This window comes from Rattus norvegicus, chromosome 6 (assembly GCF_036323735.1).
Source record: "Rattus norvegicus strain BN/NHsdMcwi chromosome 6, GRCr8, whole genome shotgun sequence".
Lineage (NCBI taxonomy): Eukaryota > Metazoa > Chordata > Mammalia > Rodentia > Muridae > Rattus > Rattus norvegicus.
Window position 1 is genome coordinate 37045078 of NC_086024.1, and position 26711 is coordinate 37071788.

General features: G+C 48.3%; 1 long non-coding RNA gene across 6 annotated transcripts; it reads right to left on the reverse strand.

The window, feature by feature from the left end:
- Positions 1-4914: 4914 nt before the first annotated feature.
- Positions 4915-26299, reverse strand: LOC120103508 (uncharacterized). Of its 6 annotated transcripts, XR_005505792.2 has the most exons (4): positions 23955-26293; positions 11084-11190; positions 9635-9699; positions 4915-8146 (listed from the first exon to the last, which is right to left on the reverse strand). It is a non-coding gene; the product is annotated as an uncharacterized LOC120103508 (long non-coding RNA). The 6 variants fall into 6 exon arrangements; XR_010052519.1 differs by having other exon boundaries at positions 4915-7520; positions 8048-11190; positions 23955-26299; XR_010052518.1 differs by having other exon boundaries at positions 4915-7043; positions 7352-11190; positions 23955-26299.
- Between the last annotated feature and the right edge of the window lie 412 nt (positions 26300-26711).

A 26711-nucleotide genomic window follows, 5' to 3' on the forward strand; every position in this document is an offset into this window, starting at 1 on the left:
TAAGGCTATTCTATGCCCCTAGGAAGAGGCCAGCACCCATCTATATGAAAGTCTCTGTACTGAGATCCCCTCCTTACAATGGGGACTATATCCTCCACAGGGCTGGCGCTCTGTGCCCACCAACTGCTCAGTGGAGGCACTACCATTGCTCCAGCAGAGTCAGACTGACCTTTCCTCCTGGCATGAGGGTAAAATGTAAAAATCCTCCAAGGCCCATCAGCATCTCAGGCACACGCTGTCCTAGGGAGGGAGCCGAGGCTGTGGGGGAGGTTGTAGCTGCCTGTGGAAGAGCCGAAACCAGGAATGTAAGGCCGCAGTCCTGCTCTGTCTGCAGAAGGAGTTAGTCCAGGCATCTCCCGCTGCTCTGAGGCTAATTGTTTAATTGAATCAGTGCAAATGCCTGCTGTTTTGGAACTTGTGAGTTGTCTACAAGATGAGCTGACTTGGCAGGTCAGGAAGACAGAGGCCAGAGAGGCAGCAGCCAGGAGCTCCTGACCCACTGTCTGGACTGTGGAGGTCTCTGTTCAGCTGAACTTGAGGGCCCTTGGCTAGCCCTGGGCGGAGGTGGACTCAGACTCACATAGTAGGAGAGAAACAACTCTCAGAAATTGCCCTCTGACCTCTACACACACGCACAGATAATTGTGTGTGTGTGTGTGTGTGTGTGTACTCAAGTGAGTGTGCATGAATGTGCTATGTGTTTGTGAGTGCGTGTATGTGTGTGTGTGTATGTGTGTGTGTTAATGTCCTTTCACGTAGACTCTGTGAGGCACTACTACTGATAAATTCTTCTGCATTGGTGAAATGAGCCAGTCCAAGCCAGATTAGACCATATAAAAGCAGGTTTATTGGGAAGCAGCTCTCAGGTGGGTTCACTGGTCCCAAGGAAAGAGGCCAGGGAAGTCACCATGGAGAGGGAGACAAAGGGGAGGGGAAAGGAAAGAGAGAAAGAGTGTGAACATACAAGGAGAGAGAAAGTGCAGAGAGAGGGAGAAGAGATGGATGAGACCAAAAATCTCAGGATTATATAGCAAAGACCCTTTGGGGTGGGGGGAAGCCCAGCCCCTGGGCTGGAAAGGTCAGGGCAGAGGGCCAGGGAATGTCCCGTAACAAGTATGGACTGAGGGATGCTGGGAAAACCCAGAGGTCCACCTCGGTATGTAAAATATGCCCTTTCTGTTAGTCCCAGGTTTGAATCCCAACAACTCCATATTAACCATTTCCTGTTTCCCAGGCACACAGTAGAACCATGTTTCCTACTGTCCTTTGCATTTAGTTAAGTACATGCAAGTAGGTTCTGACCAGTGGGATAATGCCACTCCCTGAGGTGTGAGGTTCTGGCAATAGCTTGGTCCTCAATCAATATCCGTGACCCTGGCACTTGACTGTGCGAGCCAAGATGCTTCCACTGGCTGTTGGGAGGCAGTAGGGGAGACTCTGGCTGTGGTCATGCTATCTCCGAGCTGTGTGATCTCAAACCAATCACTTAACCTTTCTGAACCTGTTTTCTCATCTCTGAAAAAAGGAGTAACCTAAACCTTGAAGGTTGTAAAACTTCAATTAAATGATTCACAAAAAGTTCTTGGCATGGGACCTAGCACGGAGTCAAGCGTATAACTAGCAACTGCTGTCATTATATTAAGTTGGAAACAGTTTGGAAGATTAATTCTTTTAAAACTTTTATCTGTTTCAAATTGCCTGGTTTATTTCTTAAATAGCACAACCAGAGAAAAGAAAGCACTCAGTTTGACTCCCTTAAAACCCTGAACTAAGTTACCAGACTTAGAAGTTCAAAATAATGGATTTTAGTAACAGTTTGTTCTGAGCTGTCTGGAGAAATGGAGCGGAGCTTGGCTTCCAAACTGAGCCAAGAGCAGCCTGACCTTGGCCGGCTCTAACCGTGGGTGGTGGTTGATAGAAGGCAGCCAAGGCTGGTGGCAGCGGGCAGGGCACACGCTGGATGAGTCCACGGTGGGGACTGAGACCTCCCAGGCCTGACTTCAGAACAGCTCTGGCCAGGAACCAGCCCCAGTTTGTTTGTTTTCATTTGTTTGGTTGTTTATTTAGTGTTGTTGTTGTTGTGAGACAGGGCCTCTCTGTGTAACCTTGGCTGTTGTAGAACTTGCTTGACCAGCCAGCTTTGCCCTGAGATTGTCACCATTTTAGCTATTCCGACAGGACAGGCAGGTAATGACATCCCGCTGTGCTTTCTCCTGGGGTGATAACGATGTCATCCTTTCGAGTGCTTGCCTCTGTCTCTGGGCCTTCTCCAGTGTGCTTTTTACCCATTTTACAACTGGATTGCTTGGTATTTGTTTATTTTTAAACTGTTGGACATCAGACACATTTCTAGACTCTATTCCTTGCTAATACCTGTGGCTTGTAAATACTTTCTCCCAGTGTTTGGCTTGTCTTCCCTCAGAAAACCCCAGCTCCACTTTAGAATATACATTCTGAAGCCCAGGCTGACCTACAACTTAGTACATAACCAGGCCGACTGCTAACTGTGGCAATCCTGAAACTTCCTGAGTTCTGGGATGACAGAATCACTGTACCAGGTTTCCACAGGGTTTTTACACTTTGAGAGTGTTGAACTTCGATAAGTCTCATGTGATCAATGTTTGCTATAGATGAAATTTTTGCTGTCAAGACTGAAAACTGTCCATCCCAAGGCCTCTCTGAAGCCAATTCCCAACAGATGCCAAGAGGCCACACTAAGTGACCCTCGAGCCCAACAGGAGTTGACATGCCAGAGCCCAAGTTTCCAAAAAAGAACATGTTCAGCTGTGAGAGTTCTACAGGCAGACAAACACTTGCTCAGTTTGGAGTTTGGAGACTTTATGGTGGCCAAGGTTTACAGGGCTGGATCTGGTCCCATGACCTAGCTATCTCAGCCCTGCAGGCTCTAGACAGCTACCCACAGATTTGCCTGTTGTCTTCTCTGCTGGGACTTGAGACCTGGGGACTTCTGCTATACTGTAGAGAGAGCATGTTTAAAGCTCTTATTCAACCACCCACCTGCACCCCAGAAGCCTCAGCCTTGATGGCAAGGACAGCTTGTTCCGTTGCTTTGAACAGAACACAGGCAGCTTGGCTCCCACTCTACCCGAGCAGAGTCTAATTAGTTTCCACTAAGGAAGAATTAATGCCTCATTATTCATCAGCCTCTGCTGGTTAGTCTAGTCCTGAGTCCCAAATCCTCTCTGTCTCCGTCTCTGTCTCTCTCTGTTCCTCTCTCTCTCTCTCTCTCTCTCTCTCTCTCTCTCTCTCTCTCTCTCTCTCTCTCTCTCTCTCTCCTTAGGGTAGTGATATAGGAACCCTAAGCTAGGCCTTGGCTTACCTGGAGAGTCTGGTAGCAATCGCAATCATAGCTAACCCAGGACAAACTTCCCCAGTGCAGAAGCCCCATAGCCTCCTGGGAGATGGTTGTGAGACCTCTCCTGAGTTTAACCAGTGCTGGCAGAAGGGCAGCAGAGGACTCTGGGTGGAGGCAGGGAAGTTGTTTCAAGGAGGCCTGAGTGTGTCAGGCTCAGCTGAAGCCAGAGCCAACACTTGGAGGGTTTTTAAGAGCCCTTTGTCTAGTTGTTCAGTGAGAAAACGGGGTCTTGAAGTGTGGGTGTGGGGTGCTGGTAAAGATGAAAGGCGGAACTAGATTTTGAGACTCGAATCTGAACTGGAAATTCTCTTAAGTGGTGAGGGCTTTGGGAAGTGAGGGGGAGAAGAAGAGAAGGAAGGGAGGGAAAAATAAAACCCTCTTAGTCATCAAAATAAGAAAGTAGAGTGGGGGAGCCGGTTTGTAGTGAGGAAGGGGAGACAGGGGGATAAGAGAGTGAGGGCAAGAGAGGTAAATCGGATTCAAATACATTTACGTTTATGTATGAAAATGTCATGATAAGTCAAAATATGCTAACCAAAGCATTGAAGGGGACAGGGATTTCTTCGGAAAAAAAAAAGATGTGTATTTATTTTTAAAAATGTGTGTGAATGGCAGAGAACACACTCCCTGAAGGCCAGTGTTAGATGTTTTGTTGATGTGACAAGCACATCAAAAAGGGGGACATAGTTTTAGCAGGTACATGGTTAAGAAGTAGGAAGAAGTCACAGCAAAAATAAGTAGATGGGAAACTCACTTGTGTAGGTACAGCTGGGAAGCTGAAGGTGGGGTTGTCATCTGATGTTAAGTTGTAACATCGGAAGTAGAGGGTGGTTGGTGTGCTCAGAGCTACACGGTGTGTTTCTGAGTCTGAAGTGTGTTTCTGAGTGTTTGGTGCATACAGTAAGGGATGGTCCAGCCCTCACTGCTGAGAAGGCATTTTCCACATGCAACACCCGGCCCGGAAATCTATAGACTCCTGGAACACTGAGCAAAGTCCCTTAGAGAAGTGGGCACTTTCTTCTGATTCTTGGGTGCCTGGATAGATACTCTTCCTGTTACTGTGCCAACCTTTGTAAATGTGTCCATGATGTGGTGTGGTGGGCATGGCTTAGCTAAGCAAGGCCCAATGACCAGACCTCAATTTCCAGAGCCCACAGAGAAAGCCAGATGCCATAGTGCACATCTGGGATGCCTGCAGCACTCCCATAGGGAGTAAGAGGTGAAGACAAGAGAATCATTTGGAAGTTCATGGGCCTCTTAACCTCAAGTACACAGCTCAGAAGGCAGAGAATCAACAAACTAGATGAGAGCAAGTCTAGAGACTTGTCCTCTGAGCTCTACATACATGCTATGGCCCGAAATCCACACCCGCAACACACATATAAATAAATACAGTTGTAGGTGTATAAAGGCAGGTGGTGGGGACCCTACTCCCACTACCAAATTTCTCTTTCCTGAGCAGTTGCCAATAGACTAGCACACAAGCATCTTAAACAACTCTGAACCCATTTTCCCTTAACCCCACCCACTCCCACCCGCTTCCTGATTGCTGCTCAGAGTACCCTGACTCCAGAGACACAGGCTTTCTCCTCTGCAACTTTCCTCTGTGGATAGACCAAACTGAGTGCTCCTGGCACACGCACACACACACACACACACACACACACACACACACACACACACACACACACGTACCTACACCACCCTGATCTGTAGATGCCAGGATGGATCATAACTGAAGCTCTGTCCTCAGCTTTCTCACTGAAGGCCTGCTCAATCCAGCAGCCATTAGAGATTTAGGGTGAGTCTTGCCTTTGTAACGAGGAAGGAGATGAGAAACTCCTTCTCTGCAGCCGTGGGAAGGCCCGTTTACTTGTCAGGGGAGGATGAGGAGTATATGTCTGTCCTTTATTCCCTACCCCACCCCACCGATGCCTAACCACACAGACCAGATGTTGGGCCCCAAGGAGAAAGGTGCCAAGAGACACGGAGAAGTATTCAGCTCTCTAAGGCTCAGGCGCCTGAACCTGTACCAGTCTTGGAAGCATCCATGACTGGTGAGCTTAGAAAGGGTCCTAGTGGGCCATGTTGGATTGACTCCAGTAGTGGATCTCTGGGAGGCTCCCACCCAGCTACTGGGGCTCTCTGCAGGGGCTCACGCTGTGCATGCTCCACCATCTCTGATCCTTCAAGATGACTTCCTGCCCCTTACATCCAAGGGACATTTCCACTTGATTCCTTGTCACTGTGATGGAACATAACTTACATGTTCCCAAGCCCAGTGGGACCCACTTAACACATCCAACTCCCAGTAGAGAAGTGGCAGTGGGAGACATATCATTGTGCCCAAATTTTGTGAGCTTCCCCACACATGGGCTCTCCCCCATCTCATTTTACCCTTTTCACCGTTGCGCTACCCACTGGCCAACCTCCAGTGTGCAAGCTCCACCCTCTGTCCCTGCCCGAACTGACTCAGAACCTGCCGCTAGTTCCCCCAGGGTTCACCTGCCACGTTCCCTACAGAACCCAAATTCCAGTGGCTCTTCCTTTAGGAAGGAGTTCAGCTGAAGTTACATAACACAAAATACATCAAAGTAGTGACCACGGTCTCCTTTCCTTCCCTGCAAACATCAAGACACCTCAGCACCTTTGTCTCCGTTTTTCTTCACATCCTAAGCCACACTTCCCTCTCCACCTGGTCAAGCCTCTCTATGGGGAGGACTGAGTGCTATAGTCCCTGCCCAACACGGCTCGTGCTTTGGCTGGGGGAGAGCAGAAGGATGCCTGTTCAGCCCAAGGAAGGAGAAGCCACCGCAGACCCACCCTGGAGCTCTACAGCTGCTGCCTTTGCAGCTGTGCCAGGCCTGGCTCAGGATGTCCCCAGGAGCCTCCCCTCCCCCATCCCTCCTGCCCCGCCCACAGATGGAGTGTAGAAGGGAGCTGCTCCATGTGTCCTGCCACCTCAGACACACTGTTCTGCCCTAGATGCCCATCCACTGGCCAGATTTCCACCAGCGTTAAAGGCCATGCACCTCCCAATAGGAGAAGTGTTCTCGGTGCATCGGTGTCCCTGTGCAGCAAGTGACAGGCACTATTTCACGTTTCACAGCCATAGCATACATTCTGACCCTCCAGGTCTGGTCCCCAGGGGGAGGGAAAGGCCGAGTGCCAAGTATTTGATGTGCTTCCAGCAAAGTCACAGAGCTACCTGGCTACAGCCTGCTCCTCAGCCGGCTACCGCCTAGGCCTTCCCAGAGTTTCACAGTATCTTTTCTGTTTTGGTTTGTTTGTTTGTTTGTTTGTTTGTTTGTTTGTTAACCTTTATCTTACGTGCATTGGTATTTTGCCTGCATGTACACCTATGTGAAAGTGTCAGTTCTTGGAGTTATAGAGGGTCGTGAGCTGACATGTGGGTGGTAGGATTTGAACCCAGGGCCTCTGGAAAGCAGAACTGCTGAACCATTTTTCCAGCCCCCCAACCCCCGCTTTTTTTGGAGCCAAGGTTTCTTCTCAGTGTAGGCCCAGAACTGGGTCTGTAGATCTACCTGCCTCTGCCTTCCTAAGGCTGGGATTAAAGATATTAAATAACACCACCAGGCTTTCATGGTGTCTTGAGAGCGGTGCTTGTAACCCCATTCTCATCCTGTTGCCTGGTAGCAGGCCAGCCCTGGAAGACAAAAAAGAGCAGGTCAGACCCACACTGGGTGCCAAATCACAAGAGAATGGGGACCCCTTTCTGTCATACCTGCTGGAAATTGCATCCTAATGAGGGGGAAAGAGAGACAGAGACAGAGACAGAGCACAGAGTCAGTATGGTGGCTCAGAACCATCAGAAGTTCAAGGCCAGAGGCCAGAAACATGGTCTAGTGGTCCTAGGCTGATGACCTGAGTTCAGTCCCCAGGACTTACATGGTAGAAAAAAAGAACCAAGTCCTCTACCCACCAGCACATTCTGTAACTTCAGCCCACACTTACTTGTAGCACAGCCCCTGCTGAAGCGGAACTTGGCTGTGGCTTTTCATAACCACAGCCATGAGTTATTGTGTTGACCCAGCGCAGTGGGTCACAGACAGCAGACTAGAGGTCAGGGACTGCAGGGTGTCCTTGCTCCGGTGAGCACCAGAATGCACCTCTGAGCTCTGATCTAGAACAGAAGACTGACCCAGTTAAGAGCACTGTAGTCTTAGGGCTTAGCTGCTCATACACAGCAGGATTTGAGAACACAGACTCTGGAGTCTGAGGTGCAGGTGGCGGGCTGTCCAAATCCCAAGCCCACTGTTTACACTCTGGGTATAAACAATCAGTTTGATGGATGTGACAAGATTATGTTTATGACGATAACACCTCTTACCTTTTATAGATGCATACTAGAATGTTTAGGGTAAAATATACAACAGTCAATTTCTTTAAAATGCTTAGATATGAGCCAGGGAGATGGATAGCTCAGGGGTGACGTGCTTGCCTTTCGCGCATAAGGGTATAAGCTAAATCCTATGCTAAAAACCAAAGCAAGCAACTAAACAACCCCTCCCTGAACTAAGTAGTCTGTGCTTACAATCCCAGCTAGGAGGCTGGCACAGATGGATCCATGGGTGTCTTCTACTGCTGTGAAGAGACACCATGACTATGACAACCCTTAGAAAAGAAAGCATTTATTTGGGGCTGGCTTACAGTGTCAGAGGTTCAGTCCATGATCATCATGGTGGGAAGCATGGCAGTGTCCAGGCAGACATGGTGCTGGAGAAGTAATTAAGAGGTCCACATCCGGATCTGCAGGTAGCAGAAAGAGAGTGACAGTGGGCCCGGTTTGGCCCCTTGAAACCTCAAAGCCTACCTCCAGTGACTCACTTCCTCTAACAAGGCCACACCCCCTAATCCTTTCAAATTGTGCTACTCTGTAGTGACCAGGTATTCAAATCTAAGGGAGCCATTCTTACTCAAACCACCACAATGGGGATTGTGGGCCATCCTAGTCTGCTTGATGAGTTCCAGGCTAATTCATCTAAAAGCATTTTCAAAGGTGAATGATGGGGGGTTGGGGATTTAGCTCAGTGGTAGAGCGCTTGCCTAGGAAGCGCAAGGCCCTGGGTTCGGTCCCCAGCTCCGGAAAAAAAAAAAAAAAAAGGGGCTGGAGAGACGGCTCAGCGGTTAAGAGCACTGACTGCTCTTCCAGAGGTCCTGAGTTCAAATCCCAGCAACCACATGGTGGCTCACAACCATCTGTAATGAGAGCTGATGCCCTCTTCTGGTATGTCTGAAGACAGCTACAGTATATTTATACATAATAAAATCTTTAAAAAAACAAAAACAAAAACAAAAACAAATCAAAGGTGAATGATGGCTGAAGAATAACACTTGAAGTTGTCCTTTGACCTCCACATCATGGGCGCACACATGGATGTAGACCTTTTTCACACGGACTCACATATGCACACAAAATAATAAAATGTTTAGTTAAAAAAAAAAAAGCAAACAAACGGCAAATGAAGAGAAAGGGAAGATGCAGGATGTGAGTAGCTGTTAACCCTAGGGGATGGATGTGTGGAGTTCATTATGCTAGGCTGTCATTTTTCCTGTGTGGTTAATCGTTTGTAAAGTGTAAATGCTTTGTAGACGGAAAAGAAAAGAAGCAGGAGATGGGGCTGGGTGTTGGAGGAGGATAAAACAGGCCTCACAGATAGGCATCAGGCTTAGCTTCCTCCTAGAACAGAGGGCATGAATCCTCAGGCTGGGCCTGGTGGTCTCTGTCCCAATGACCAGAATTGTTCAAGTTGATGAGAGGTTCCAACTGTGCCCATCAGGAGAGTGCTTGCCCAGTCCCTCTGAAATCTGGAGCCCAGCAGGGATGAGTGATGGATAAACCGCTCATGGTGTGGACCGCCGTGAGTCCACACGCTTGTGATTCAAGATGTGGCGCTTGGAAATGTGCTGCAGCCATTTCTGGCAGAAATGCTTGGTGCCTGGCTGAAAAGACACCCCCCCACCCCCAACCCCACCTCCAGGAAGCCAAGGCCCTGCCATCTACAATGCAGCCACACAGGAGCTCTCCTGTCTGTTTGTGAAACCAGTAACAGCACAATCCTTACCAGGAATCAGGATCGGTCTATGTGAAGCAGGAGAAGCCACTCGTAAATTCGACGGTGGGTACAAGCATGTCAGTCTGTTCTTTAGAGTAACAATCAGGACACCCTACACACATGAGGTCCCATCCTTAGAGTTCTCAGAGGAAGATAAGATCTACTCCCAGTTCTACCATACCTGGGAGCCAGCACTGGTCCTGTTGCCTGCAGGGTGGGGGCAGTGTGAGCTACCCAGGCATCTCCCTGAAAGTTACAGAGTTTCCATTGGTGATGAAGAGGCATTTTTCCTGCTCCGGGTCCCCATGTACTCAATAAACATCCCTGGGTGAGGCTAAAGGTGGCTCGTAGTTCATGAATGGGTCAAAGCCAGTCCTCAAGCCAGCCCAGCTTGACACGGAGGTTTGAGCATAGGGCTTGATTGTGGAGCTCAGCAGAGCAATGTGCCTCTGTGATCGTGCATAGCCTGGGCTAGCAAGCTCCTAGAGATACCTAGCAGAATGCACAGAGCAGTTGTTGGTCGCCAGAGTCCCTGTAGCAGCACCCTGACACCACCTGCACAGCTGGTAAACAACAGAAGCTTGGCCCTCACTGTTCCCAGCTCTAGACGTGGGGTGTCTCGAGTTACAGGGAGCATTACACAGTTGGTTTGGGTGCAGACAGTCCTCAGGGCTGTAATGGCTGACTTAGAAAGGGTGAGAGAGCTTTCCATGGGCAAGTTCATAAGGGTACTAATTTTATTCAGCGGGCTCTGCCTTTGTGACCCCATCGAAGGCCCTACTTGGTAATAACATCATATTGGGGTTTAAGATGTCAACACAGGAATTTGGGGAGGGGGTACCTTCAGCCGATAACAACTGGTAGAGCCTAGCACTGTTTGTGCAACTGCATTGGCCTATCCGGATTTACATGGAGGTTTGAGAGCCATTAGGTCAGAGACAGCATGTCCCAGGATGGACTTCACCTAGTGAGGTAGGGACAAGGAGTTTGGAGGAAGCCAACTTGAGTTACAGGGAGCATGAACTCACAGATGCTCAAGGAGCTGAGCGCATCTGTTTTGGAGAAGCGCCACCCCACAGGTCTGAAACACAAACCAGAAACCCCTAGGACAAGCTGGGATGCCCTGCTTTGCCAAGCAAGGAGCCCTTGACTTTGCAAGTTTTTTTTTTCCTTTTTGGGCAAAATCTGTGCAGTTGGGCATCTCTCTAAGGTTGAAACCTCCCTGCAGTTCCTGAGTGTCAGGTTGTTTGGATCTGGATGTAAGAAATTGGTGGGAGAGATCGTTTATGGGTTGAGAGCACTTGCTGTTGCTTTTGCAGATGACTGAGGTTTGGTTTGCAGTATCCAGAGGATAGTTCACGACCATCCACAATTCTAGTTCCAGGGGACTTGTCCCTTTGGCTTCCTAGGGCACCAGTAAAACACATAGGGCACAGACGTACATGCAGGCAAAATTGCAGGTGTGCACACTCATGCGCAAACACACACACACACACACACACACACACACACACACACACATTTTTAAAAGAAAGAAAGAATTTTTTTGGGACTCATTAGTAAAGGGGAAAGAGGCCACTGAGAAAAACATAGGGACAGCCCACTGCCTCAACCCATAAATGTGACAGACCTGTCAGATTTCTTGCCACTCAGCCTTTCTTGCTTTGATGAGTGTGGTTCTCCCAAGGATCCAGCAATGGCAGGAGAGTTCCTGGGAATGTTTCTCCCTAGGGCATGCTTATATGCATGGAGACCAAGATTGAAGGGGATAAAACAGATACGTGTGAGGATACTTCATTGGGGGGAAAAAGTGGATTGCTACAAATTCTTTCCCAACTTGAGATTAGACTTCTCTCTAGTTCTCTGGTTCTGAAAATGCACGAAGTTTGCAAGTGCTTTGGTTTCTAATGTTTTCTTCTAAGAGGTTCTGTACTTCTGGGAGTAAGTCAGCTCTTAACAGTGTTGTGGCAGCCATTCCAGGCCCCTGGGCTCTGGATCTGTGGCAAACAGGATCCAAGGCAGAACAGGGGTTGAGCTGTGGGGTATGGGGGTGGGGGTACTGCCATGGGTTGGTGGCAAAGCCTGAGTTCTGGTTTGCCAGGCCTGACCAGGTAAGGGGCTTCAGCTGTGAGAATCTAGAGTAGGGGAAAATCAGTCCTTCTTCCTCACTGAGCTAAAAAAAGGAGAATATAATCATTTCCCCGTGGAAAGAACACAAAAAGGTAGACTCAAATCCACAATCTAAGCCCAGTTCTAGCCCCTGATTCTGTAATTTTGTAGGTCAGTAGGTATTAGCTTACAGGATGCTGCTAGGCTCTTCCCAGGGACCTAGTGTCAGCTTACATCATCATCTGCTGCCATCACCTGCTATCAGGTGTGGGTAGCATTCCAGGTAGGGTAAAAAAAGATTGCTTGCTATCTGCCTCTCTCTCCTCTCTCTGTCTGTCTCTCTGTCTCTGTCTTCTCTCTGTCTCTGTCTCTCTGTCTCTGTCTCTCTGTGTCCCCCCTCTGTCTCTGTCTCTCTCTTTCTCTCTGTCTCTCTGTCTCTCTCTGTCTCTGTCTCTCTGTCTCTGTCTCTCTCTCTCTCTCTCTCTGTTTCCATGTGTTCCCAGCCTACCTGTCTCTCTCCCTTTCTCTCCTTTCTGTCCCTTCTCTGCTCTCATGGCTCTGCTCCCGTCTGTCTGTCTCTACCCCTTCTCCAGGCCATCAATCCCTCCTCCCCTTTCCCCAATCAACCTTCTTTAACCTTCTTTATCCCAGGTCTGTGGAATGGTGTGATCTCTCAGGGGGCACTTTGACATGGGCCCACCAGGTACCCCTGCCTGCTGCTGCATTGTATTCCCTAACAGTAGGTACCATAGGGCCAGGTGCATACTTGAGTGAGTAAGGCAGGAATTGGAACAGCCCCCACCTTAACGCCTTTGTTCAGTAGGAGAATGTGCCACCACTCCCACCCCACCACCCCCTCCACCACCCACCATCCCATTCAACCCCCACCCTACCACCCCACTCACTACTCTACTACTCTACCACCTCACCATCACCCCCACCAGCCCCCATCACCCCCACTCCCACCCCGTCACCCCACCCACACCCTGATCTGGGCTGGAACCCAAAGGCAAAGGAACAAGTAAGAAAAATAGTGAAGGTTTGAGCACCCGCCACTCTTGAGCCTAGCAGCCAGGGCTGTCCCCATAAGCAGGAGGGGTCACTATGGCCCAGTTCAGCCTTGCCCCTGGAGCACTGTGTGCCACTCTTCTCCTGCCCCATTTTAGTTAAGATGTCAGCATTATGGGCAATCCAGTGGAGAACTCCTAATGGGGTCAGAGCCCCAGGCACTAACATCAAATGCTTCTTCCTTCTCATGGGGACAGAAGGGATTAATGGCCATTGTTCCAAGGCCTTGTGCATTAAGACACCGAGTCCTTTGCTGAAAGATAAATTGCATATCTGCCCCGAGGGAGGATGAATCACGTTGATAATTCCCTTGATTAAAGTCCATTTATTAAAGATCCTGGTGGTGACTTTTTTTTTTTTTTTTTTTTTTTTTTACCCTTTAACAGATTGGGGAATGATTCTGTAAAGAGAAAGGGACAGAATAACTGGGTCCCCTCTGGCCAGAAAGTTTTGTCTCCAGAGAAAGTAGTAAACAATGTTGCAGTGTGACCCAGGCGTGGCCTTGGAGCGGGAGGGGCAGGAGGGGGGAAGAGTTGGGAGGAGCAGAAGCCCACATGAGAGCATTCAAAGCTCTGTTGCCCTGCTACCGTGAGGAATCCACTCTGGGAGCGCGTGGGCAACCCTTAGGTTCACCTGAAACCACAGGCTACAAGACCAGCTGCATGTAGCAGAACTGACGGAGAGTTCTTTCCAAACTGCCCTGGGGTCCTTCCCGGACCAAGCTGCCATGTTTACATTTTAGCGGAAACATTTTGAAAGCTGTCAGAGACTGGAAGGGACGGCAATTATAACCCACATTTAGGACTGGGAGCCTGGGTCTGCGGAATCCATGACAATTTTAGACCTAGATATTCCATGACAGACTGAGATCTTTGGCAAGCAGAGTCCAGCTGTGAGATGCATTTGTAAACACTGGGCTGGGAGTGCTCTGTCTCTCTCTCTCACGTGCCTGGAAATAGACAGGCCAGACACTCAAGAGGTACCCTGTGGCTCAGAGGAGCATCTATCACTACAAAATACTCCAGGCTTAGTAGATGCAAGCCTGCATCCTGCCTGGACCAAGGAAATTGCACTCTGATGTGCAAACAGGCAGAAAGCCCGAGTCCCCCTTCCAAGCCTTTATCTCCTGTTCTATAGACACTGGCTTTGAGGAATAGTTTGAGTGGGCTTCTGAGAGACAAGCTCTAATATGGGCGACTTGGGATATGCGCCTATAAAAACATGTGTCAAGCATTTTTAAACACAGCCAAATCTTTCAACGCATCTCGTGCAGCTTAGGGGCCCAGACTTTTGGATCTGGTCAAGCTACTGCCTTCTGCCAGGCTGCAGACAGCCCCTTTGGGTATAGTCCCAGCAGCAGCCAACAAGAGAAAAAGTAGGCGCATATGGGGAAGCCTGAGTCCACACAGGGTCAGAATCAGAGCCAGGAGAGATGCTGTACCCTGTGAGCCGTGTAGCCCCTACCCAGCTAAGTAAATACTCAAATGTCTTTTCCTAAAAAGTATAAGAAAACAGGGCGGCTTTGCAAATTGTCATATCAGAAACTCAGAACCTGGATGCGGGTGTTCTGAGCCCTGCTTTGGACGTGTTTCTTCTCCAGTGCTGTCGTCTGTACTCCATACAACGTGGCTCCTCTTTCTCTTTCTGCTCTCTGTCCCCTTTCCTAGTCACCCCTCTTTCAACTGTCCCACGAGGCCACAGACTAGAAGTAGGAGATCACTTGGTGCAGAGTCCCTTAAAGAGAAGACTCCAAGTGGGATGGTGGTGGTGCACACCTTTAACCCCAGCACTCAGGAGGCAGAGGCAGGTGGGTCTCTAAGCTCAAGGCCAGCCTGGTCTACAGAGTGAATTCCAGGACAACCAGGGCTACATAAAGAAACCCTGTCTTGAAAAACAGAGGGCGGGGGGGCGGGGGTCGACTCTGAGCTGAGAAGATGGTTCAGTTGGTAAAGTGGTGGCTTGCACAATCATTAAGAACTTTTTTCAGATTCCCAGTACTTATGTAAAAAGCCAGGTGTGGTCCCATGTGCACATAATTCCAGTGCTGCAGGAGGGAAGACAGGAGGATCTCTGGGGCTTGCTGGTCAGCTAGTCCTGCAGGATTAGTAACCTCTCCAGATTCAGCGAGGGGACTTGCCTCCAATCCAGACATTAAGTGACAGCTGAAGACAGCTGACATCAATGCCAGGCACATGCATATACATACACATACATATACACATACAAGTACATCATATGTGGGGGGTGGGGTACCACCCCCGTACATGCACCCCATCCTCAGGGGACCTTGGCAGAAAGTGCTTCTTTCCATCACTGCACACTGGAGACAAAGCAAATGATCCAATGCCATCTGCTGTGGTCCATGTGGGAAGCCTTGACATGAGTCCTTAAACTGTGAGGTTTCCTCAGCAGAAATTCAGGTGGCTAGGAGAAGAGTCCTAGGCTGGGGAAGAAGACCCCAGGCAAAGGACCTGAGGAGGATTTGGCCCCTCTATGCACTTAATGAATGTTTCTCCCCCATAGCGCAGCTCCTTGGGAGTAAAACAGGCAAATATACTCTCCTGAGGAGGGTGAGGAGGGGAGAAAGGAACACTGAGGGAGGCCAGGCAGCTGTATGACAGACCTGGGCAGCCTTACCACAGACAGAGCTGAGTGCCAGGCCCTCCACAGCCCAGCTTAATTACACAAGAGTGCTAAACTACACGTCTGGGCCAGAAATCACTGTGTCCTCCCAGGAAGGTTGTCTGAGGAAATTACCTGTCCCAGCCAACCAAAGTAGAAGGAGGGAAGCGAGCCAGGGAGGGCAACCAGACAGGGTCTGGTCACATTCTGACTCCTTCTATCTGCATTAGCCCCACACCTAGCCTTCCCATGCCTGAGCTAGCCCCATGTGATCTGCCCCGCACTGACTCCTTCTCCCCATGCCCCATATGGCTATGGCTGGACCCCTGTGGTCCCCACTGTAAATCTTCCCTGGAACCAAGGTGATAGGAACACAATCGAGGTTAGGTCTAGAATAAAAGATCACAGACTGTGTGGTGTAAATATTTTCTTTTATGTGGTGGGTGTTCTGCCTACGTGTATGTATGTGCACCACAGGCCCAGTGCCTTAGAGATCAGAAGATTATCAGAGCTCTTGGTTACGGACTGCTGTGAGCACCATGTGGGTGCTGGGAATCGAACTCAACCAATCTCTCCAGCCACATATTCTGCAGTTCAAACAATGGAAGCCACAGCTTTTTAGAAAGGTGGGGGTGCCAGATCAGGTTACGTGAGGACTCTGTTCCCACTGCGACAGACTGCCTCTTTTAATGAGGACAATAACCCCACAGGAGAGCCCCATCCTTGACCTCATCTAGACTGTCAAGGCTCTCATAGGATCATGAGGGCACCTACACCTCTACGGAGCCATGGGGTCTGACCCTTGGAAGGCTTCCTCAGCTGCTGGCCTCAGGACAAACCCCAGGGGATTATGGGGAGATCAGGATAACTCCACATCTTCTCTCTCCCTGTATGCCTTTAATGGTCCATCTTCACAGGCTCCGTGGGACCAGCAGAGGCAGAAATTCCGAGTTCTTCCTCATCCTGCGCTAAGTCCACAGGAGCCTGATCAAGTCTCTCTCCTTTATGGTCTAGGTCTCCATGGTCAGAGGCTGAAATAGCCACTTTCGGTAAGGCTTAGGAAGTACTCTCGCTCATTTGTTCTCTCCCTCCCTCCCTCCCTCCCTTCCTTCCTCCCTCTCTCCCTTCCTCCCCTCCCTCTCTCCCTCTCTCCCTCTCTCCCTCTCTCTCTCTCTCTCTCTCTCTCTCTCTCTCTCTCTCTCTCTCTCTCTCTCTCTCTCTCTCTCTGCACTCTGACTCTTCAGCTGTGAAATGCATGCTGATTTAAAGTCCTCCCACCGCAGGCTAGTGGGTGTTCTCAGGAGAAAATGCCAAGAGGAGAGGCATTGCAGGCAGTGGAAACTCTGGGCTTCTTAGGAAGGGAAAACAAGAGAAACACTGAACAAGAAAAGAATTAGCAACTCTAGGGGCTGGGGATTTAGCTCAGTGGTAGAGCGCTTACCTAGGAAGCACAAGGCCCTGGGTTCGGTCCCCAGCTCGGGGGGGGGTGGGGGGGGGAGAACAAAAAAAAAAAAAAAAAAAAAAAAGAATTAGCAACTCTAGGGTCCCCAGACACCCGCCCTGGCCGGAGGCATCCTCAGAAGGAAACAGGCAGCAGGGGTGTTGTGGTTCAGAGTTTCGCTGAAGCAGCAGAGGACAGAAACAATTGAATTCCAAGACCCCCCCCCCAACACGCACATGCACAAGCACACACACACACACACACGCACACACGCACGCACGCACGCACGCATGCACAGATGTAAACTTACAGGCAAATGGACCATAATTCATTCTTCCTAAAAACTGATCTGAACTCAAATATGAAAAATAGTTTCCTACTCCTTTTTGGGATCGAGGCCAGTTATGCAGTTCCCAGAGAACCAAGCCTGGTCAGAAAAGTGCCCCGTCCTCTCGCCACTCCCTTTTGAGTTATTACTTTCCATAAAAAGAAACAGAAGTTGTCTTGATTTATACTCACGAGTGAAAAATGCTACTTCTGACCCCCAAAGTAGCTGGATAAAGTTGTTTGATATTTTTGGAGGATTCTCGATAAAGAATTGAAGGAAGCTTCTGGTTCTTATAGAGAGCTGTGGCTCTATAAATCACATCAGGAAGGCAAGCTGGTCCCTCATCCAACTGGACACCTTCAGGATACAACACCTAATCCTTCCTCATTCCCTCAGAGCCCTCACCATGGGTCTAAAGAAGACCCTTGGGCTGCAGTTTTCATGGAAGAGTGTACAAAGTTAACAGAGTTGTAGCCAGCTAGAAAGGTGAGCCTCAAGTCTAGTCAAGAGAATGGAGATACCCTCCAGAAAGAGAGATCTTCCAGAAAACAAGAATCAAGACAAGAAGGCCACGAGTAGTCAGAAAGCCTCCGGAGCCTGAGTACTAGAGAGTGGACCACCCAGATGGCAGAAAAAATTTCTGATGGGGTGTCAAGAGAGCAATTGAAGTTGATCTAGAAGACCATAGACACAGAGTTGGAAAATGTACAGACTAATATTAAATATTAATATTTATAATACTATAAATATATGATAAGAATACTAACTCTTGAGAAGTTGGCATGGCAGCAGGAGAGGTCCAAAGTCTTCAACTACTGTTACCCACAAGTCATAGTCCCACAAGATGATTAGAACGGCCTCCTATACCCTAAGGTCACAGCCACAGGCTGCCCAACACTACAAGAACGTAACTAATTTCTAAAGCCTTTTTCTTTTCACATTAGTTAATTTCCAAAGCCCATTTCTTTTCACAATATCTTTGGCTGACATTTCTGTGTGTGAGGGCATGGTCAGGTGGGTCTGTAACCTGCAGGTCTGCATGCATGTATGTCCACATACATACGTATGTAAATGATTTATTGTGCTTTGAAGGTTAAACTATGCGTGCCAATGTTATTTACTTCCTTAAACATAAAGTCTGACTGCTGGCCAGACAGACCCCCAGCCTGAGGAAAAAAATATAATGAGTAGTATATGAATAGATGATAGATAGATAGATAGATAGATAGATAGATAGATAGATAGATAGATAGATAGATAGATAGATTCAGCTTAACTTTTGTGACAGAGAAATTCTTTCTGTCAGGTAAGATGGTGGACGTCACAGACCTGCTTCCAGCCCATGCCGGTTGAGGCCAAGAACATAAGAATGCCTGTCCTTCCTCCTGAGGACAGGAGTGTCTGCAGGGTTTGCAGTTTTGTACAGAAGCCAGTGAGCAAATCTTCAAAGCTCATCTCTCCCAGACCTCATCTTGCAAAATATTCTTGTTATGGGAGGGGTTCCCCAAGAAAGCAGACTTCGAGAGAGAACAGAATACAGGAAGATTCCTAAAGAGACCCTGAGGATTCCTAAGATGACTATCACAGGGTCAGGGTGGGTAGGATTGCCAGAGGGAGCTCCTGGGCTATGGCACCATCATGGGGTCTAGCTGACCCCATAGAGAACTGGAAACAGGCATGGGCCTTCATCATGGTCCTCAGTTAAGGCAAAGCTAGGCTTTTATGCCTCTCCCATCAATATATCTCCCCCAATCAATGGCTGTTTGTTGTCCCTAAGAAAGAGCTAGCCTTAGGCAGCTGTCCTTAGAAAGGCTGTTGGCAGTAGTGACTCCAACCAGACCCAGAAGTTCTTCTGGTCTTGGTAGGGGCCATGGCACAGTGTAGCCACCACACCTATGTGGTCATTTAGTGCAGATGGAATGAGCAACGTTCAGAGCTGGAGAGAGAGATTCAGTAGAGTGGGAGACTGAGCTCAATCCTGGTAGCTTATAAATTATAAACGGTATCAGCTGAGATTAGTATCAAACTTGTTGGATTTCCATTTATAAAATAACAACACCATTATTTACCTTACAATGTTATTCATTGGTTGTTTGGCTGTTTGTTTAGTTGTTGGTTGGTTAGTTGTTGAGAGGGAATCACTGTCACAGAACACAGGGTGGCCTCTAAGTCACTATGTAACCAAAGATGACCTTGAACTTCTGTCCCTCCTGCTTCTACCTCCCAAAACCTGGGACTAGAAATGTGAAACACTACGCCCAGTTTTATACACACTGAGGATCAAAGCCAAAGCTTTGTGCATGCTAGGCAAAAAGTCTACCAATTAAGCTACATCCCCCATTCTTTAGAGTGTTTTTAAGTGAGGATTAAATAAGTATAAAAATGTCCTTGGCACAGCACGATGTTTCATAAGTGGCACTGATGCTGGGCGCCCACAGGAATTGTTGCTATCTTAGCAGCTGCACAGGCAGAATGATTCCCTGGCATCCGTACTGGATGCCTGTGGATGGGAGCTATGTCAAATCTGCATCTAAAGCCCTCAGGTGCACAGGCTGCAGGGCCCCGGGGTATCTGTTATCACAGCTAGCAGTCTCCTTTAACCTCCAGCTTACCGGGCTGAGGGACACTGTCTAAAGGCATTATCAAGAACAAGGAACAATGCTGGGAAAGGGGTCTCAGCTGTCTTCGCCAATGGAGCACACGGCAGGCTCATGTGCCCGACAGAGTAGAACACCAGAAGTGGATAGGACGGTCACTTTACAGGCTGTGGGCGTTACCTAACATACTGGCTTATCCAGAGGGTGCGAGCACACGACAGTGAGAGGTGTTTGATTTTATTATCCCTTCTTTCGAATGGTCAGCTCGTAGGAAGATCCTCTGGCGGGGATGACTTAAGAGCTCATGGGAGGGTTCAGAGTGTACTACCACCATCAGGGCCACCAGGAGTGGCTATCAGAGCTTTAACCTTAGTGGGGAGCACACTGTGGTGACTAGAGTACGTTACGGTGCTTAGAATGCTTCACCCGCCTAGATGGAAAGTCCCAATATGCAGGCTCTGGGGTCAGAGAAAGGCGATTCCTAGGAATGAACCCATCACCAACTTTGGGGCCTTAAACAATGGTCTACCTGATTAAGTATTTATTTATTGGAGAGGGGGGAGAAGGAGAGACAGGGGAGAGGGGAGAGGGGAGAGGGGAGAGGGGAGAGGGAGAACCAGAGGTATCTCAGCAAGAGAGTACCAAGCAGTCTTGGAACAAGAGTTAGGGTTGACTGGGCACCAGGCTGGGTCTGCTTAGATTGGATGCCGTAAGCAAGCATGAATAATTCTATGGTCTAGTGTCTTCATAACTATCTTCAAGGAAGATCAGTTCCAAGGGTATGGGTAGCAGTCATGCATTTTATCCACAGGGGGATGGATGTTTGGCGCTGTAGGCAAAAGTGTGGCACAGCAACCCTGGTTTTATCAAACTCAGGGTGTGGCCTTGGTTCATTGCATGGCCTGGGTTGCTTCTCTGAGGATGACTGGATATGGTAGCACATACAGGTTAGCTGTGATAGGAGGCCGTTTAAGGTCCGCTTCTTTCTCTTTCTCTTTTCACGAGACATCAAATCCCTTCACCTCTATGTTTCCCTCTGTGAAATATGAGTAAAACCATTTACCTCACCTGCTGGCGTGAAGACAAGGAGCAGAGCAGTGCAACCCACTGTGCAGGAGCCCAGGAGCAGAGTGGCCAGCAGCAGCTCTCACCCCACGGCCCCAGGTCTCTAGCTGAGGTAACTGATCCAAAAGACCCCAGTGGGCTTTGGTGAACACCAGAAGTGACGTAACCATCCATCCCCAGGCTGCAGCTGGCTTTTCTGTTCTGAACCACAGCTCAGCCCATCAGTCAAGACTGGTATTTGGCTCTGGTATTCCAAATAGAGGGAAAGTTCAGCCTGGGCTTCACACAGGGACTGGAACACTGCCCAGAACCTGGGTGATGGAGTTAAGCAGGTCTTTATCAGGGTTGCCGTACCTGGGTTTCACTGGGTTTTGCTCTGAATTCGCAGATATGACCCTAGACACAGAATTCTACTGGGCACCTTCAAGAAACGAAGGCTGTACGTAGCCTACCTGGGCCAGACGAGTGTGTGGGACAAGAACCACCTTCATTTGGTTCAAACACATGATCTTGTCTGATAATAGCAGAGTTTATCATAAGTAAAGCCCACCCAGGCTGCACTTTCCAAATTATACCCTTGTCCTGGTAATTGCATAGTCATTCAGAGCCTGCATCTGGCTTACAATAGCATTTCCACGCAGACCAGATTGAGTGCCACCTCTCATTTGGTGGAACAAAAAGAAAATTACACACTTTGATGACTCAACTCCCCCCCAGCTTGGGCTACTAGAAAGGCACAAAAATCTTGAGTCATTTCTGTCTCAGTTTTGGCTACTTGAGGGGTACATTCAGCCTCAACATCCCCATCTGTAAAATGGGAATGCTGAAACTGCCTTGCCTTCCACAAACCCAAAGAAAACTGTAAAATACAGCACTATACTCACATGTAACCACATTAAAAAACTAATTAAAAAGCACTACAATATGAGTTTTGAAAAGTATAGCTTTCCTAATGGTCTCTGCTTCCTAGCAAGTTGAGCAGACCTGAGTCAAAATGAAAAGGTCACTACTCTCTTCTTCAGTGACAAAAGCCATGCTTTTCTTTATTTTTTTTTAAAGAATTATTTATTTATTTTATGTATGTGGGAGCACTGTTACTGTCTTCAGACACACCAGAGGACAGCATCAGATCTCATTACAGATGGTTGTGAGCCACCATGTGGTTGCTGGGAATTGAACTCAGGACCTATGGAGCCATCTCTCCAGCCCCTGTGCTTTTCTTTATTAATGACAGGTAACTTTCCCCTGCAGCTTTCAAAGTCACACATTGCACATGTTCAAAGTCTGGGAGTGTCCAGCTGTTTACTACAGCAATGAGGTTGACTCATTATTAACATTGTTATTGTTTGAACGATCCATTCAACAGGGATTTATTGTGGGCCAGCCCTAGCTCTTGGAGTCGGGAATTCCCCCAAGAAACCCTGGAAAGTGCCTCTCCAGGTGACACAGTGATTTTAATTATTTTACTTTTGCCCCTGCTCATGTTTAGCTGGCAAAGATTTTCACCTACACAGCAGACTATCTTCTGTCCCTCATAAAGCGGTCCTTCAACTGCATACAGCCTTGGGCTGCAGGGAGTTGAGCACAAATTAGAACAGCCATCTCTAAGATAGTACCATGTCCTCCCGGGGAGAACAGAACCCATACATGAGGCAGACCAAGGTCATATGCAATGGCCAACTTTATTCAGAGCATCAGCCAGTTTATACTCTGAGGGTTAAGGAGAGTCACATGAGGGGGCTGGAGAGATGGCTCATCGGTTAAGAGCACTGGCTGCACGGGGCTGGGGATTTAGCTCAGTGGTAGAGCGCTTACCTAGGAAGCACAAGGCCCTGGGTTCGGTCCCCAGCTCCGAAAAAAAAGAACCAAAAAAAAAAAAAAAAAGAGCACTGGCTGCTCTACCAGAGGTCTTGAGTTCAATCCCATAGAGGCATAAGAACAAATCACACTAGCCAGTGGTAATGAGTAATCAGAAGTAAACTCACTCCTACCTGCTACCACTGGGAGGGGAGTGAAAGCAATTTCAAGAACAATTTCATGTGTTTTGAAAAGAAAGAAAAAAACTGAGGTCTCGAGACTCTTGTCTTGTTTTCTTTGCATTTTCTCACAGGCACTTAGGATTCTCCTCACAGGACTCCATTCTTGGACCGTGATTGACAGTCCCACACTGGGGCAGGGTCCTCACCTGATCCCTCTTCCACAGGACCAGGCTGAGCAGCTCATCCTCAGGTACAACACTTCCCTTACAGCAACATCCCTATGGGCCGTCTTCAGCGCAAATCTCCCTCTGCACCAGAGGGAAACCCTGGGCCCTCTTTTGAGGTAGAATCTGGCTCCACATTGAGCCACCTGTTCCCATTTGCTTCCCAGTTAGGCCATAGGGAGCGACTCTCATCCTTGGCAGTTTGTTTCATAATTGGATTATTTTATGGGGGTCGAAGCCAATGCCACCATTGGTCTTAGGAGTCAGGGACAGGCCCGGGTGATCAGTAGGATAACTCAATTTAGACTTGGGATTTGAGAGACTACGTTTGGTTGTTTTCTAGGTAATTTACTCAAATACAAGGTAAAACAGCCTCCTCTGCAAACACACACACACACACACACACACACACACACACACACACACACACACACACACTACTGAGGGGAAGTAAACAATGTTTTCCCTAACTGCACACAGCCTACCAACTCCCTGGCCACTGCTCAACAGACTCGTTTGCCATTGTTCTTCATCCTGTATTAGAATTATATTCTTGTTGGAGCGGGAGGGATAACCAGGCCTCTTACAGAGCCACACGCTCACACTAACGTTCACCACTGCCTCTCCAAAGACCTAGCAGAAGCTGCCCTTATTCTCCCCTGTACATTTTAGATCAGGCCACATTCTTGAGCTCTTTTTCCTCTGGTCTAAATAAACCTTGGGGGCTCTCGCTCATCCACTTAGGCAGACAATGAAAAGACTCATCTCCACTGGGTTACTCTACTGAATATCAAGTGTTTCTGAGTGTATGAAAGGAAGGCTGGGGGCCTGAAGGAGCTCATTAAGAAGCTGTCCAGGCAAATACCAACCACTCAGCCCTCCAGAGGTTACCTCTGAGGCTTCAGAGTCAGCTCTACCCTACAAGCTACCCAGCCTCAGCTAGCTCTCAGTGTCCTCTTCCTCTTTCCCAGAGACAAACATAAAGAAGTGGTTAGCTATGGGGCTCGGACTGATACTGGATGGACTCCCACTTCAGCCCGCAGAACCCTGCTTATGGCTGTTGCTTACCTTCTGTAACTGATCGCCCATATGGGTGCGTACCCAGGTTTACTCAGCCTTGGGCACGCCCCTCCAAAAAATCCAGCCCAGCGGGAGGCCTGCGGCTTTGTACTCCGGACATTTTCAAATCATCTTGAAAATTCTTGACCACAGCAATGTTTCTGTTGAGACAGGAGTCAAAGGGAACTAAACAAGAGCCCAGTCCTAGGATAGCAGGTCACGAGTCACGCCGCTGCCGGAAGAATACACAGCGAGTTTCCAAGACAACGGAGAGCAAACCCAAAACACTTCATGATTTCCGTGGTTCTAGGTGGATCAGTCTGTCCTGAGGCCAGGAGATAAGAACCCCATTTCCCTCTTTAGACAGTCTGTAACTGCAGTCTGGGGGCTGCTTTGCACTTCTTCAGTCCCCCCTCCCCGTTTGGGAGCCCCTTGATATTGGGGGCCTTCGGAACCTCACATGGGAAGACAGACAAGTACTGATGTGGAGAGCTGGCTTGAAGCCCACAGTAGACTCAAACTTCTCCAGGGGTGGAGTTGACAGAGCACAGGCTGAGGTCTCAGATGACAGAGCTCTAGATGTGGGGAGGGTGTGAGGGAGTGGGGGCGCATGGGGGTAATGGGGGAGACTCACCGTGCCCCACCAGACAGGCTGTAGCCCCGTCCACATAAGAGAAAGTGCTTTTGTATTTTTTGAGAATTATGAAGAGGACTGAAAGTACACCAAGAAGTACATGCTCACGAGGGAAGATGAGAGAGCAGACTTTGACTTCTCGCCCATTTCAGAAACCCTGGGTTGTGAGACCAGGCAAGTCCTGTGCTACTCGTAGTCACAGAGGGTCCTCCCAGCATCAAAGGCACGAGGCCGTTCAGGGCATTGGGGCATTCATGAACAGCTTTTATCCTGGGGCTTTGAAGGGAGAACAGTAATTCCATGCTTAACCCAAAACATCTTGGGGTGGGGCCACAGCCTTTGAATACTTCTCAGGGTTCCCTGGGGGTTCCCGTGGCCGGGACTGGTGCATCACAGGCCTGTCTACCACCTGGCTCCGTCTTTTGTCAGAAGGAGCAACTGGCACCGGGGACAATCTGGTTTGACTTCCAGTCACTCGGAATCGTCCATAAGAGCGTGACTCACTCAAAGTCTGTGGCAAAGTGAGATCGCAGCCAACTTGACTTCTTTCCAAGATATCTTATCATAGGACCAGCAGCATCTCAGATGAAGTCTTTCTTAAGGAAACCTCTTCCTGTGTACTGGCTCCTAAACCAATGAAACGTTTAAATGGGTTGAAAGTTCACTAGTCACCTGGATTCATAACTCAGGTGGTTAAATTTGTCTAGGTGTTAATTTCCTTGTCTGATTAATAAGGACCATATAACTTATAATTGGTATTCTGTGCTCCTGGGAGGGGGAGGAGGGGAGACAGAGAGACAGAGAGAACAAATGTTAGAGTCTAATCTTGGCTTAGATTCCTCTATCAGTCAGCAAGACAGAATGTTCAGGTCCCACGGAATCAGCCGTCAACCATCAGCTCTGGTTTGAAATAGAGCAGAGAAGATATCCTGCCTGCTGGGCTTCTGTTCTTACAGACTTTTAAAGCCCAAAGACCAGTGCTCCCAAACAGTGTTGGAGCAGGAGGTATTGATGCTAAAACCAACTTATCTCCTAGATGAGGCATAACAAAGGTGTTATTTGTGTATCCATCCATCCATCCATCCACCTATCTATTATCTTTCTTGTCTTTCTCCTTTCTCTCTCTCTCTTTCTCTCTCTCATTGCTCTTGAGGACTCAAATCATATCTACTTGCTATTACTCATAGCTCTAAGCTAGAAGCCCAGCATAAGGTCAGTAAAGAGCAGATGACGAATGTATGGTAAAATAAAGGAACAAAACCTCACTCATTAAAACTACTGAAATCCCCTTGTAATGTTCTGAGGATGTGGTGAGCCCTGATCTACTTACTTCTCAGTGAATTAAACCAAGGGAATTAGTTAATAACTAAAATACCTTTAGACTTTTCTGTTAGTGAGAGCAAGAACACAGAAGGAAGATGACAGAACTCTTTGTGTCCCTGAGGCTCTGTGAGATCTCAGGCAGACACCCAGTCTCTCTGAGCCTCGGTTTTCTATCTCTTTTTCTAAAAAAATTATTTATTTATTTTTATTTATTTATATTTATACTGTCACTGTATTCAGACACAATTGCAGAGGGCATTAGATTTTATTACAGATGGTTGTGAGCCACCATGTGGTTGCTGGGAATTGAACTCAGGACCTCTGGAAGAGCAGTCAGTGCTCTTAACTGCTGAGCCGTCTCTCCAGCCCCGTTTTCTATCTCTTAAATGAGTCATTCAGGTTGAAAAATTTGGGGTGTCTCTGCCACTTGCAGTAGTGGGTTAAAAATAAAACTGAGGGCTGGAGAGATGGCTCAGTGGTTAAGAGCACTGACTGCTCTTCCAGAGGTCCTGAGTTCAATTCCCAGCAACCACATGGTGGCTCACAACCATCTGTAATGGGATCTGATGCCCTCTTCTGGTGTCTGAGGACAGCTACAGTGTACTTATATATAAGAAATAAATCTTTAAAAAAAAATAAAAAAAAAATAAAACTGATAGTATCTTACAGCGGGGAAATCCAGCTGTGAGATAATGGCCTTAACTTAGAAGTTGTTGGGCTGGAGAGATGGCTCAGCCGTTAAAGGCTCACAACCAAAAATATAAGAAGTTGTTACCCTCTACTTCCTCACTCTGTTTTCTACTCATTAA